The following is a 13,417-nucleotide window of genomic DNA, read 5'->3' as shown; positions in this document are numbered from 1 at the left end:
ACAACTGATAGAGAGCTTATATCCAAAATATACAAAGAACTCAAGAAATTAGACTGCATGGAGACAAATAACCCTATTAAAAGATGGGGTTCAGAGCTAAACAAAGAATTCACAGCTGAGGAATGCCGAATGGCTGAGAAACACCTGAAGAAATATTCAACATCTGTACTCATAAGGGAAATGCAAATCAAAACAACCCTGAGATTTTGCCTTACACCAGTGAGAATCGCTACGATCAAAAACTCATGTGACAGGAAATGCTGGCAAGGATGTGGAGAAAGAGGAAGAGTCCTCCATTGTTGGTGGGATTGCAGACTGGTACAACCATTCTGGAAATCAATCTGGAGGCTCCTCAGAAAATTGGACATTGAACTACCTGAGGACTCAGCTATACCTCTCTTGGGCATATACCCAAAAGATGCCCGAACATGTAACAAAGACACATGCTCCTCTATGTTCATAGCAGTCTTATTTATAATAACTAGAAGCTGGAAAGAGCGCAGTTGCCCTTCAACAGAGGAATGGATACAGAAAATGTGGTACATGTACAAAATGGAGTACTACTCAGCTATCAAAAACAACGACTTTATGAAATTCATAGGCAAATGGAGGGAGCTGGAAAGTATTATCCTGAGTGCGGGAACCCAATTACAGAAAAACAAACATGGTATGCACTCATTGATAAATGGATATTAGCCCAAATGCTCGAATTACCCTAGATGCACAGAACACATGAAACTCAAGAAGGATGACCAAAATGTGAATGCTTCACTCCTTCTTTAAAAGGGGAACAAGAATACCCTTTAGAGAGTATAGAGAGGCAAAGTTTAGAACAGAGGCCGAAGGAACACCCATTCAGAACCTGCCCCACGTGTGGCCCATACATATACAGCCACCAAACTAGATAAGATGGATGAAGCAAAGAAGTGCAGGCCGACAGGAGCTGGATGTCGTTCTCTCCTGAGAGACACAGCCAGAATACAGCAAATACATAGGCGAATGCCATCAATAAACCACTGAACTTAGAACAGGACCCCCACTGAAGGAATCAGAGGAAGGACTGAAAGAGCTTGAAAGGGCTTGAGACCCCATAGGAACAACAATGCCAACCAACCAGAGCTTCCAGGGACTAAGCCACTACCCAAAGATAATACATGGACTGACCCTGGGCTCCAACCTCATAGGTAGCAATGAATAGCCTTGTAAGAGCACCAGTGGAAGGGGAAGCCCTTGGTCCTGCCAAGAGTGAACCCCCAGTGAAAGTGATTGTTGGGGGAAGGGCGGTAATGGGTGGAGGATGGGGAGGGGAAGACCCATAGGGAAGGGGAGGGGCATGTGTACGGGGATGTTGGCCTGGAAATTGGAAAGGGGAATAATAATTGAAATGGAAATATAAAATACCCAAGTTAATAAAGGTGAAAAAAATAAAACCTCTTAAAGCTATTTTTTTTTAAAAAAAGTAGCCTGACTAGCTGCCATGTTGGTGTGACTTTTGTAATTATCAATAATGGGTGATTCATTGATGTCCACGTATGTAGGACTACGAAAACAAAAAAATAAAACAATACTAAACAATGAACAAAGATTTTGAAGCAGACAGCTGATCCTCATACATGGGACAGCCCTATGAAATTGTCTGATGAAGAACAATGGCTTGGCTCTATGGGAAGCCTCTGAACACTACAGCCTTGTTTTTGGCCATGCTGTCCTTGGTAATTGTATAGGTAATTATGACACATCCTATATATTAGGCCTGTATTCCTAATCCTCCAGTCAACAAAGAAATAAATTGAGGAGACATGGATATTCCTGCAGTGGTTAATGAATTTTCTACCTGGTCCTTGTGACCATTGTGGACCTGTTCAACCTGCAGAGGAAGATAAGAAAATTGTGAATTATGTTGTATTATGGGAATAAAAGGAATTCCTATTAGTAGGGGTGATGGAATTCATTGTTTAAGTATAACTTCTCAAATTTCTTTCTAGAATTAGTCATAGTACTACCCAGAATTCTTATAGAAAATTTCTTATACTTTGTGCATTTGGAGGGACAAAAAAAATTAATGCTACAAATCCCATAAATTTACCATCTTGCAATTTTGGATTACTCACAAGGAATCTGATTGGATACATTGGCAGTAATGTATGGATAAAAATCCTTGGGAGCTTATTTATATCTACCAAGGAGAAGTCGTTGATTATGACTTCTTATGGTTTCCATCAAGGATTATATTCTCACTCAGGATTGAAATAGCAATGGTCCAATTCAAATAAAACTATGGTAGTTGCCTCTGCTTTAAGAGACTCTATTGTGTGGCATGGCATTGGACTGCCAGGCCCTCTATAACAATTTGGTGATTCTATTCAGACTAATTTGTGGAGATTGGTAAGTGCTTTTCACCCACTTGAAGTATGGACTGGAAAGTTGAACTTTAATATACGGATCAACTTTATTTGTCCTTTAATTTAGATCAAAGTCACATGTTTATGGCTTGTGTGTTGTTACTTTATCTGTTGCCAAAAGGGCCTGTGAAATTGCACCCAAATAATTATAGCATCGCTTGTATACACTGTACTCTCCATTCCTGTGTCAACACTAGTATGTCTTTAGATGGTACTTCTGAAAGTTTATGTATTGTTAGAAGAGCACCAGAAGTCTGGAAACCAGTGAGATTGTCAAGACCATTGAAAGACTCACCTGTGATGATGTTAATGCAGAAGCTTATGAGGAGAATATTAAGAAGTGGATGGATGGTAGGTCTGATAATTGTTGCTGCTGTGCTTCTGGAAATCATTGCATTAACTGCTAATGCTACCACAGCTGGAGTTGTTCTTCACAATGAAGTTCAAACTGCTGAGTTTGTAAAGACTGGCATATGCATTCTCAAGAACTTTGCACTCAACAAAATAAGATAGGAAAATGTTAATGAAATAGTTGAATTGAAACAAGATGTAACACTCATTGAAGATCAGTTAGAACTATTCAGAGGACAAATGACATTGAAATGTGATTGGATATTACTTTTTATTATATTATTTCTTTAAGACTCAATGACAACAAATATGACTGGAAAAAAGTTACAATGTATTTGTTGTGTCATCCCAATTCTTCTCAAATAACTTATGGTTTGTAGCAAAACATTATAAAATCATTTTCAAAGCAGCTGTCTGATGTAACAGGTATGGATGTTATAGAGTGTCTTGCAGATGTTGTAGCTTCATTTGATACCATGAATCATTTTGATAAGTTTCTTGATCTTGTGATTTTTATAATTCTCCTTGTTGTGATTACTTTATTGGCTTTGAAAAGTGTGCTGATCTGTTTTCATAAAACTGTTAGACTACTAGATAGACAAAAGGCCACGTTTACTGTACAACTTCATAATCTCCAACATAATTGTTATCCCTAACAAATTCTGCTTAAAACAGAAGGGGGATGATGCACTGATGTGTAAAGTGAAGCCTGTGTGTCTGGCTGTAAGTGAAATGTGTTGGCAAAGCCCTCAATGTATTTGGGTTAATCAGTAGAGACTGTGGATTTGCTTTGAGACTATTTGAACCTTGAAGAAATGGCTCCCTGCAAAGTCTGAATTTAGTACTACATGAAAGCTTGCAGCTGCACAAACCTTGGTCGTAAGACACTCTTGCCAAACGTGGAGTTCTTACTTTTGATTATGGCTAACCATGGTCAGAGGGGACTGAGATTTGTGTGGGTTGTCTCCCCTTTCAGGCAGCAAGGACAAGATAACTTTGATAGTTGGAAACTTTCCCATCCCCTATTAATTTTGTGCAATGATTTAATAAAAGTAACTTGAGTAAGCAAAAAATATATATATATATATATAGGTTCACTGAGAAATGGAGTAGAACTGAAGACCCACACACAAAATCACACTTCTACAGCAATATAATCTTTGAAAAATGATGTGACATTTTAGAGAAAAGGCAGCATTGCCACACCCACTCCAGTAGAGTCTGTGTGACACGAAGCTCTTGTGCTTTGTTTCTATCCAGAACAGAGCCATGTGCCTAGAATGGCTTGGCCTCCTGGAGGTCCCTGGCAGTCTCCCTACAAAAAGATGATGACTAGGGTCTATGCTTGTGGTGGAGGTGCCTTCTGTGTTTTAGTCTTGGTGATCTTAGCAATTTTAAGCCTGTCAACAATATCTGATTTTAAGAATATAGCAGTGTGGGAAGATAGTCATGTACCTTTAGATGTCTTAGGAACTGAAAGTTCAGAGATGGAAATGTCTCACACCATCATGATCCTGATAAACACAACAGCTGTGATGAATCCAACTTCTGTACCCATTTGCTCCCAATACATAGGAGAGAAATTAATTAAAGTTACTAACAACATGACTGTTCCAGAAAAGCCTCCCCCCCCTTTGGAAAAGTTTTGTTTAGCATGATTCAAAATAGTAATGATTCTTTTAGAAAGATCATAGACAAGTTCCAACAAGTTGAATAAACTTATCAAGAGTTAGCTATGGTTACAAAAGTTTCCTTACTATTCTGAGGGGGTGTAAATGTAGAGTTTAAACTTTATTATGACAAAGATAAATGATGAATACATACCTGGTGCCCACAAGTTTGGCAGTATAACTGCAGTTTTTTAAACTATTGTTTGCAGTTGAAAACTGTTCCCTAGACTGTATGCTTAGCTTTCCTCTCTGCAAGGGACATTTGGTGGGGAAATGAATAAGAGCTAGATGATTGCCAATTATGCTGTACCTGTTCTTACTGCTTAAATATATGCCAAGAAGTAAAGATTTTTGCAGCAGCACACACCTCGAGTTTGTGTCTGTCTGTCATGCTGAATCCATTCTCTATCTGAAATTCAAGCCTTGGTCCCTCTGCTGACACACTCCCCTGGGTGGTCTGCAGCACAGCATGTTTAATAGTGCTTGCTAAATTGCATAGCTCCACATAAATAAGAAGCTAGATCTCTGTCCCTCACCTTGTTCAAAATTTAACTCCAGTTGTATATAAAAGGACTGCAACATAATCATGATATCCTAAAACTAATAGAAGAAAAAAGTAGGTATATCATTGAATTGGCAAGGAGGAAGTTTCTCAACAGGACCAAAAGAGCACAAGCACCAATATGAGGACCATCACTAAGTGGGAACTCTTAAAACTAAATATCTTTCGCAGCTATCCTTTAGGTGATGAAGTAGCATAAAGGAAGCGAAAAATCTACCAGCTACATATCAGACAGGAGGTTTATACTTAGAACATAGAAGAGACTGGGAATATACAAACATGAGGAAACCAAAATCATAGTTTTAAAGTGGGACATAAAACTAGACAGTTCTCAAATGTAAAATAAAAAAGGTTCAAAAACTTTTTTCTGATCTTGTACACTACATTCCAACCACAGTTTTCTGTCCCTCCAACTGCTTGCACTCTCTCCTAAATCCACTCTTTTTCCAATTCCCTTTAAAAACAATTAGCAGGCCTTCTAGGGTTACCCACTGAACAAGTTATTATAAGGCCAGGCAGAAATGTTCAGATCAAAGCTGGATGAAGTAATGCAGTAGGAAAAACAGGGTCTAAAGATAAAATCAACAGAAGTAGAGACACCATCCACAGGGAATCCCACAAGAATTCCATTCTAACAACTACAATCTAGAGGATCTAACTCAAAAGATCTGTACAGGATTTGAATGTTTTACTTCAGTCTAAGTGATGACCTTTAAGTCCTGGTTAGTTGAGTCTGTGGGACATGTTCTTGTTAAGAACATGATAGCTTTGACTCCTACAATCCTTCTTCCCCTTCTTCTGTAGATCCACCTTACAGCTGTGGGTCTCTGTCTCTTCTACCATCAATTGCTGTTTGATGATTCTTTGATGGCAATTGATCTCAGCACATATCTATGAGTATAGCAGAATATCTGTCACTGGTATTTTTTGCCAGACACATCTAGTTCAACCTAGGATCTCTGGGCTGTTCTGCCTCTGGTTCATAGTTATCTAGGCAGTGTGAGACATGAGCTCCCTTTCATGATGTAGGTCTCAATTTAGACAAGTCACTTGTTGGCCATTCCCACAAGTTTTACAACTCTATTGCTACAGAACATCTTGTAAGAATGACAGATTATGCCCTGGGGAAGTGAGCTGACCACCCAGGAGTGCAGATATCTTGAGACTGCAGAACAGAATGCCACCTCTGCACACCTCTGTCCACATCCATGGTCCAAGGGGAAACTGCACAGTGCCTCTGGACACAGGAATAAAGGAACAGTCAGGCAGTACCCACGGTTCTGGTCTGTGCCCAGGACTGAACTAAACCAGCCAAGCAGTTCCCTGCACACAAATCACTTAGGGGAGAGAGCAGGACACTCAGAACTGTAGAAACTCCTGAGAAGTCAGAGGAGACTACCCTATGCTCACATTCCAGACCCAAGAGGGAATCACCCAGTGTCAACTGTGCACCCTGGGTGCAAGGCCCTAGGAGAAATCAGGGGCAGGACCCTTTGACTCCTGCCTGCACCTACAGCTGCACCAAAAGTCCAGGAGCACCTACATACCTGAAATCAGAGCACCTGTTCTCAAAAATGGCTTAAAGAAAACAGAAAAACTATTCTACAGAAGTGCTGACACAGAGGCCTACAGGACGGTCAAGTCATTCTGAGAAACAGCAAGACAAGCAAACACCAGAAAAGAGACAACCCAGTGGCTAGAGGCAAGCACAAGAACCTAAGCAACAGAAACCAAGACCACTTGGAATCATCAGAGCCCAGTTCTCCGAGCAAGGAAAATATTGGATATCCAAACACACTGGAAAAGCAAGATTTAGATTTAATATCACATTTTCCAATAATGATGGAGGACTTTAAGAAGGATATAAAGAAATCCCTTAAAGAAATGCAGGAAAACACAAATAAACAAGTACAAGACCTTAGAGAGGAAACAAAAAAGTCCCAGAAAGAATTACAGGAAAACACAAACAAACTGGTGAAGGAATTGAACAAAACCATTCATTTGAAAATGGAAATAGTAACAATATTGAAAGCACAAAGGGAGATAACCCTCAACATAGAAAACCTAAGGAGGAAACAAGGAGTCATAGATACAACATCACCAACAGAATACAAGAGATAGAAGACAGAATATCAGGGGCTGAAGATACCATAGAAAACATTGACACAACTGTCAAAGATAATGTAAAACACAAAAAGCTCCTAGCCCAAAACATCCAGGAAATCCAGGACACAATAAGAAGATCAAACGTAAGGATAATAGGTACAGAAGACAGTAAAGACTCCCAACTTAATGGGCCAGTAAATATATTCAACAAAATAGAAAACTTCCCTAACCTAAAGAAAGAGATGCCCATAAACAGATTGGACCAGAAGAGAAATTCCTCCCATCACATAATAGTCAAAACACCAAATGCACAAAACAACAACAACAAAAGAATATTAAAAGCAGTAAGGTAAAAAGGCCAAGTGACATATGAAGGCAGAACAAGAATTACACCAGACTTCTTACCAGAGACTATGAAAGCCAGAAGATCCTGGACAGATGTCACACAGACCCTAAGAGAACAGAAATGCCAGCCCAAGTCACTGTATTCTATCAATTAATGTAGATGGAAGAACCAAGATATCAAGATATTCCATAACAAAACCAAATTTACACAATATCTTTCTACAAATCCAGCCCTATGAAGGATAATAGATGGAAAACTCCAACACAAGGAGAGAAACTATACTAGGATGAAAGCAAGCATATAATTTCCTTGTGAAGAATCCAAACAAGAGACACACAAACATAATTCCACTTTTAACAATGAAAATAACAGGAAGTGACAATCAAGTTTCTTTAATATCTCTCAATGTCAACGGACTCAATTCCCTGATAAAAAGTCATAGACTAACAGACTGGAAATGTAAACAGAACAGAGCATTGTGCTGCATTCAGAAAACACACCTCAGAGACAAAGACAGACACATCCTCTGAGTAAATAGCTGGAAAACAACTTTCCAAGCAAATGGCCCAGAGAAGCCAGCTGGAGTTGCCATTCTAATATCAAATAGAATTGACTTTCAACCAAAAGTCATTAAAAAGATGGAAGTACAGTTCACATTCATCAAAGGAAAAATCCACGAAGATGAAATCTCAATTCAAAGTATCTATGCTACAAATGCAAGGACACCTACATTCATAAAACTAACCTTACTAAAGTTCAAAGCACACATTGCATCTCACACAATAAAAGTAGGAGATTTGAACACCTCACTCTCATCAATGGACAGATCGTGGAGACAGAAATTAAACGTCACACCAGTCAGAATGGCTAAGTTAAAAAACTCAGGTGACAGCAGATGCTGGTGAGCATGTGGAGAAAGAGGAACACTCCTCCATTGTTGGTGGGATTGCAAACTTGTACAACCACTCTGGAAATAGGTCTGGAGGCTCCTCAGAAAATTGGACATTCCACTACCTGAGGATCCAGCTATACCTCTCTTGGGCATATACCTAAAAGATGCTCCAACATACAACAAAGACACATGCTCAACTATATTCATAGCAGCCTTATTTATATAACAGCCTGAAGCTGGAAGGAACCCAGATTCCCTACAACAGAGGAATGGATTAAAAAAAATGTGGTACATCTACACAATGGAGTGCTACTCAGCTATCAGAAACAATGACTTCATGAAATTCAAAGGCAAATGGAATAAACTAGAAAATATCATCCTGAGTGAGGTTATACAACCACAGAAAAACACACTTGGTAAGCACTCATTGATAGGTGGATATTAGACAAAAAGTTCGAATTACCCAAGATGCAATCCATAGATCACAGGAAGCTCAAGAAGAAGGATGACCAAAATGCGCATGCTCAAATTCCTTCTTAAATGGGGGAATAATATCCACAGGAGAGGATATGGAAGCAAAGTTTAGAGCAGCTACTCATGGAATGGCCGTTAAGAGCCTGACCCACATGTGGCCCATATATAGAGAGCCAACAAAACTAGATAAGATTGATGAAGCTAGAAAATGCATGCTGAAAGGGACTGCACATATATCTCTCCTGAGAGACACATCCAGATCATGTCCAATACAGAGGTCAATTCTAGCATCAAACCACCAAATGAGAATAGGACTCCCTTGGGGGGAATCAGAAGAAGAATTGAAAGAGTTGAAGGAGCTTGTAACACCATAAAAACAACAATGCCAACCAACCATAGCTTCCTGGGACTAAACCACTACAAAAAGATTATACATGGACTGACCCAGGGCTCCAACTGCATATGTAGCAGAATATAGACCTGTTGCAGCACCAGTGGAAGGGGAAGCCCTTGGTCCAGCAAAGATTGGACCCCCAGTGCAAGGGAATACATGGGGGGGGGGGGCAATAAGGTGGATGTATAGTAGGAATACTTGTATTGGGGAGAGGGATGGGAGGGAATTGGGGCTTCTAGACAGGAAACCAGGAAGGGGAATAACATTTGAACTGTAGAAACAGAAATTGATTTAATAAAAAAATTTGAAACATTTCTCTGCACACAAATACCATGACAGGGACAGCTAAACCTTCAGAGGGGTAGACACGCCTGGGAAGCCAGAAGAGACACATTTCTGACTCCAGAGGAAAACACCTAACGCCATATGGGACCCTGGTGCACGGGGGCCTCAGGAAAAGGTGGTGCAGGCAGTCCTGGTTGCCCCCCTCACGGAGAGCTCAAAATCAGCCCCCCATGAGCAACTTGAACTATGGGAAGACAGGTAAGACCAAATTTTCTGCTTCAAGCGACCTGCCTGGTGGACTCAGGACACAGGCCCACAGGAACAGATGGAGACCAGTAGACAGGAAAGAGTACACGCCTAAAAGTAGAACACTCTGATCCCATAACTGGCTGAAACAAATCAGGAAAACAGGTCTACAGCACTCCTGACGCACAGACCTATAGGACGGTCTAGCCACTGTCAGAAATAGCAGAACAAAGTAACACCAGAGACAACCTGATGGCAAGAGGCAAGTGCAGGAATCCAAGCAACAGAAACCAAGAATACATGGCATCATCGGAGCCCAATTCTCCCACCAAAACAAACAATATATATCAAAACACACCAGAAAAGCAAGATCTAGATTTAAAATCACATTTGACCAAGATGATGGAGGAATTCAAGAAAGACATGAAGAACTCCCTTAGAGAAATGCAGGAAAACATAAATAAACAAGTAGAAACCTATAGAGAGGAATCACAAAGATCCCTGAAAGAATTACTGGAAAACACAAACAGGTGAAGGATTAAAAATGGAAATGTAAGCAATAAAGAAAGCAAAAAGGGAGACAACCCTGGATATAGAAAAACAAAGGGGAAACGGCAGCACAGATCTTCCTGGTTGCTGCCACCGCTGAGAGCTCATAGGCAGCACCCCATGAGCAAACTTGAGCCTCGGGACCACAGGTAAGACCAACTTTTCTGCTGCAAGAGACCTGCCTGGTGAACTCAGGACACACAGAGGCAAAATTCCTCTAGGACCGGGCACTTCCTGTGTTTACCAGGAGTCCCAAACCCAAGGATCCCGGCCCGCAGCAGCTCTCTGCTCCCAGACACCATGGGAGAGAGACCTCAACACCTGGTTAGGTGGGCACTCCTGCGGCTGCAGAGCAAAAGAGACCACCAACACTGCCCACCCCTGCCCACATCCCTGGCCCAAGAGGAACCTGTATACAGCCTCTCGGTTCCCATGGGGGAGGGCCCAGGAGCGACAGGACCCCTGCACCTGAGACACCGCCGGAACCAGAAGGGACAGACCAGATAAACAGTTCTCTGCACCCAAATCCCGTGGGAGGGAGAGCTAAACCTACAGAGAGGCAGACACGCAGGGGAAACCAGAAGAGACTGCACTCTGCACACATCTCTGACGCCAGAGGAAAACACCAAACGCCATCTGGAACCCTGGTGCACGGAGGCTCCCAGAAACGGCGACACAGATATTCCTGGTTGCTGCCACCACTGAGAGCTCGTAGGCAGCACCCCACGAGCAAACTTGAGCCTCGGGACGACAGGTAAGACCAACTTCTCTGCTGCAAGTGACCTGCCTGGTGAACACCAGACACAGGCCCACAGGAACAGCTGAAGAACTGTAGATAGGAAAAACTACACGCCTGAAAGCAGAACACTCTGTTCCCATAACTGGCTGAAAGAAAACAGGAAAACAGGTCTACAAAACTCCTGACACACAGGCTTATAGGACAGTCTAGCCACTGTCAGAAATAGCAGAACAAAGTAACACTAGAGATAATCTGATGGGGAGAGGCAAGCACAGGAACCCAAGCAAAGAAACAAAGACTACATGGCATCATCGGACCCCAATTCTCCCACCAAAGCAAACACAGAATATCCAAACACACCAGAAAAGCAAGATCTAGTTTCAATATCATATTTGATCATGATGCTGGAGGACTTCAAGAAAGATGTGAAGAACTCCCTTAGAGAACAAGTAGAAGCCTACCGAGAGGAATCGCAAAAATCCCTGAAAGAATTCCAGGAAATCATAAATAAACAAGTAGAAGCCCATAGAGAGGAGTCACAAAAATCCCTGAAAGAATTCCAGGAAAACACAATCAAACAGTAGAAGGAATTAAAAATGGAAATAGAAGCAATCAAGAAAGAACACATGGAAACAACCCTGGATATAGAAAACCAAAAAAAGAGACAAGGAGCTGTAGATACGAGCTTCACCAACAGAATACAAGAGACAGAAGAGAGAATCTCAGGAGCAGAAGATTCCATAGAAATCATTGACTCAACTGTCAAAGATAATGTAAAGCAGAAAAAGCTACTGGTCCAAAACATACAGGAAATCCAGGACTCAATGAGAAGATCAAACTTAAGGATAATAGGTACAGAAGAGAGTGAAGACTCCCAGCTCAAAGGACCAGTAAATATCTTCAACAAAATCATAGAAGAAAACTTCCCTAACCTAAAAAAAGAGATACCCATAGGCATACAAGAATTCTACAGAACTCCAAATAGATTGGACCAGAAAAGAAACACCTCCCGTCACATAATAGTCAAAACACCAAACACACAAAATAAAGAAAGAATATTAAAAGCAGTAAGGGAAAAAGGTCAAGTAACATATGAAGGCAGACCTATCAGAATTACACCAGATTTTCATCAGAAACTATGAAAGCCAGAAGATCCTGGACAGATGTCATACAGACCCTAAGAGAACACAAATGCCAGCCTGGGTTACTATATCCTGCAAAACTCTCAATTAACATAGATGGAGAAACCAAGATATTCCATGACAAAAACAAATTTACACAATATCTTTCTACAAATCCAGCACTACAAATGATAATAAATGGTAAAACCCAACATAAGGAGGCAAGCTATACCCTAGAAGAAACAAGAAACTAATCATCTTGGCAACAAAACAAAGAGAAGAAAAGCACACAAACATAACCTCACATCCAAATATGAATATAACAGGAAGCAATAATCACTATTCCTTAATATCTCTCAACATCAATGGCCTCAACTCCCCAATAAAAAGACATAGATTAACAAACTGGATTCGCAACGAGGACCCTGCATTCTGCTGCCTACAGGAAACACACCTCAGAGACAAAGACAGACACTACCTCAGAGTGAAAGGCTGGAAAACAACTTTCCAAGCAAATGGTCAGAAGAAGCAAGCTGGAGTAGCCATTCTAATATCAAATAAAATCAATTTTCAACTAAAAGTCAGCAAAGAAGATAAGGAAGGACACTTCATATTCATCAAAGGAAAAATCCACTAAGATGAACTCTCAATCCTAAATGTCTATGCACCAAATACAAGAGCACCTACATACATAAAATAAAACCTTACTAAAGCTCAAAACACACATTGCACCTCACACAATAATAGTAGGAGACTTCAACACCCCACTCTCATCAATGGACAGATCATGGAAACAGAAATTAAACAGAGAAATAGACAGACTAAGAGAAGTCATGAACCAAATGGACTTAACAGACATTTATAGAATATTCTACCCTACAGCAAAAGGATATACCTTCTTCTCAGCTCCTCATGGTACTTTCTCCAAAATTGACCATATAATTGGTCAAAAAATGGGCCTCATCAGGTACAAAAAGATAGAAATAATCCCATGCGTGCTATCGGACCACCACGGCCTAAAACTGGTCTTCAATAACAATAAGGGAAGAATGCCCACATATACGTGGAAATTGAACAATGCTCTACTCAATGATAACCTGGTCAAGGAAGAAATAAAGAAAGAAATTAAAGACTTTTTAGAATTTAATGAAAATGAAGGTACAACATACCCAAACTTATGGGACACAATGAAAGCTGTGCTAAGAGGAAAACTCATAGCGCTGAGTGCCTGCAGAAAGAAACAGGAAAGAGCATATGTCCGCAGCTTGACAGCACACCTA

Source organism: Rattus norvegicus, chromosome 1 (assembly GCF_036323735.1).
Source record: "Rattus norvegicus strain BN/NHsdMcwi chromosome 1, GRCr8, whole genome shotgun sequence".
Classification (NCBI taxonomy): domain Eukaryota; kingdom Metazoa; phylum Chordata; class Mammalia; order Rodentia; family Muridae; genus Rattus; species Rattus norvegicus.
Note: the sequence above shows the minus strand (reverse complement) of the source record.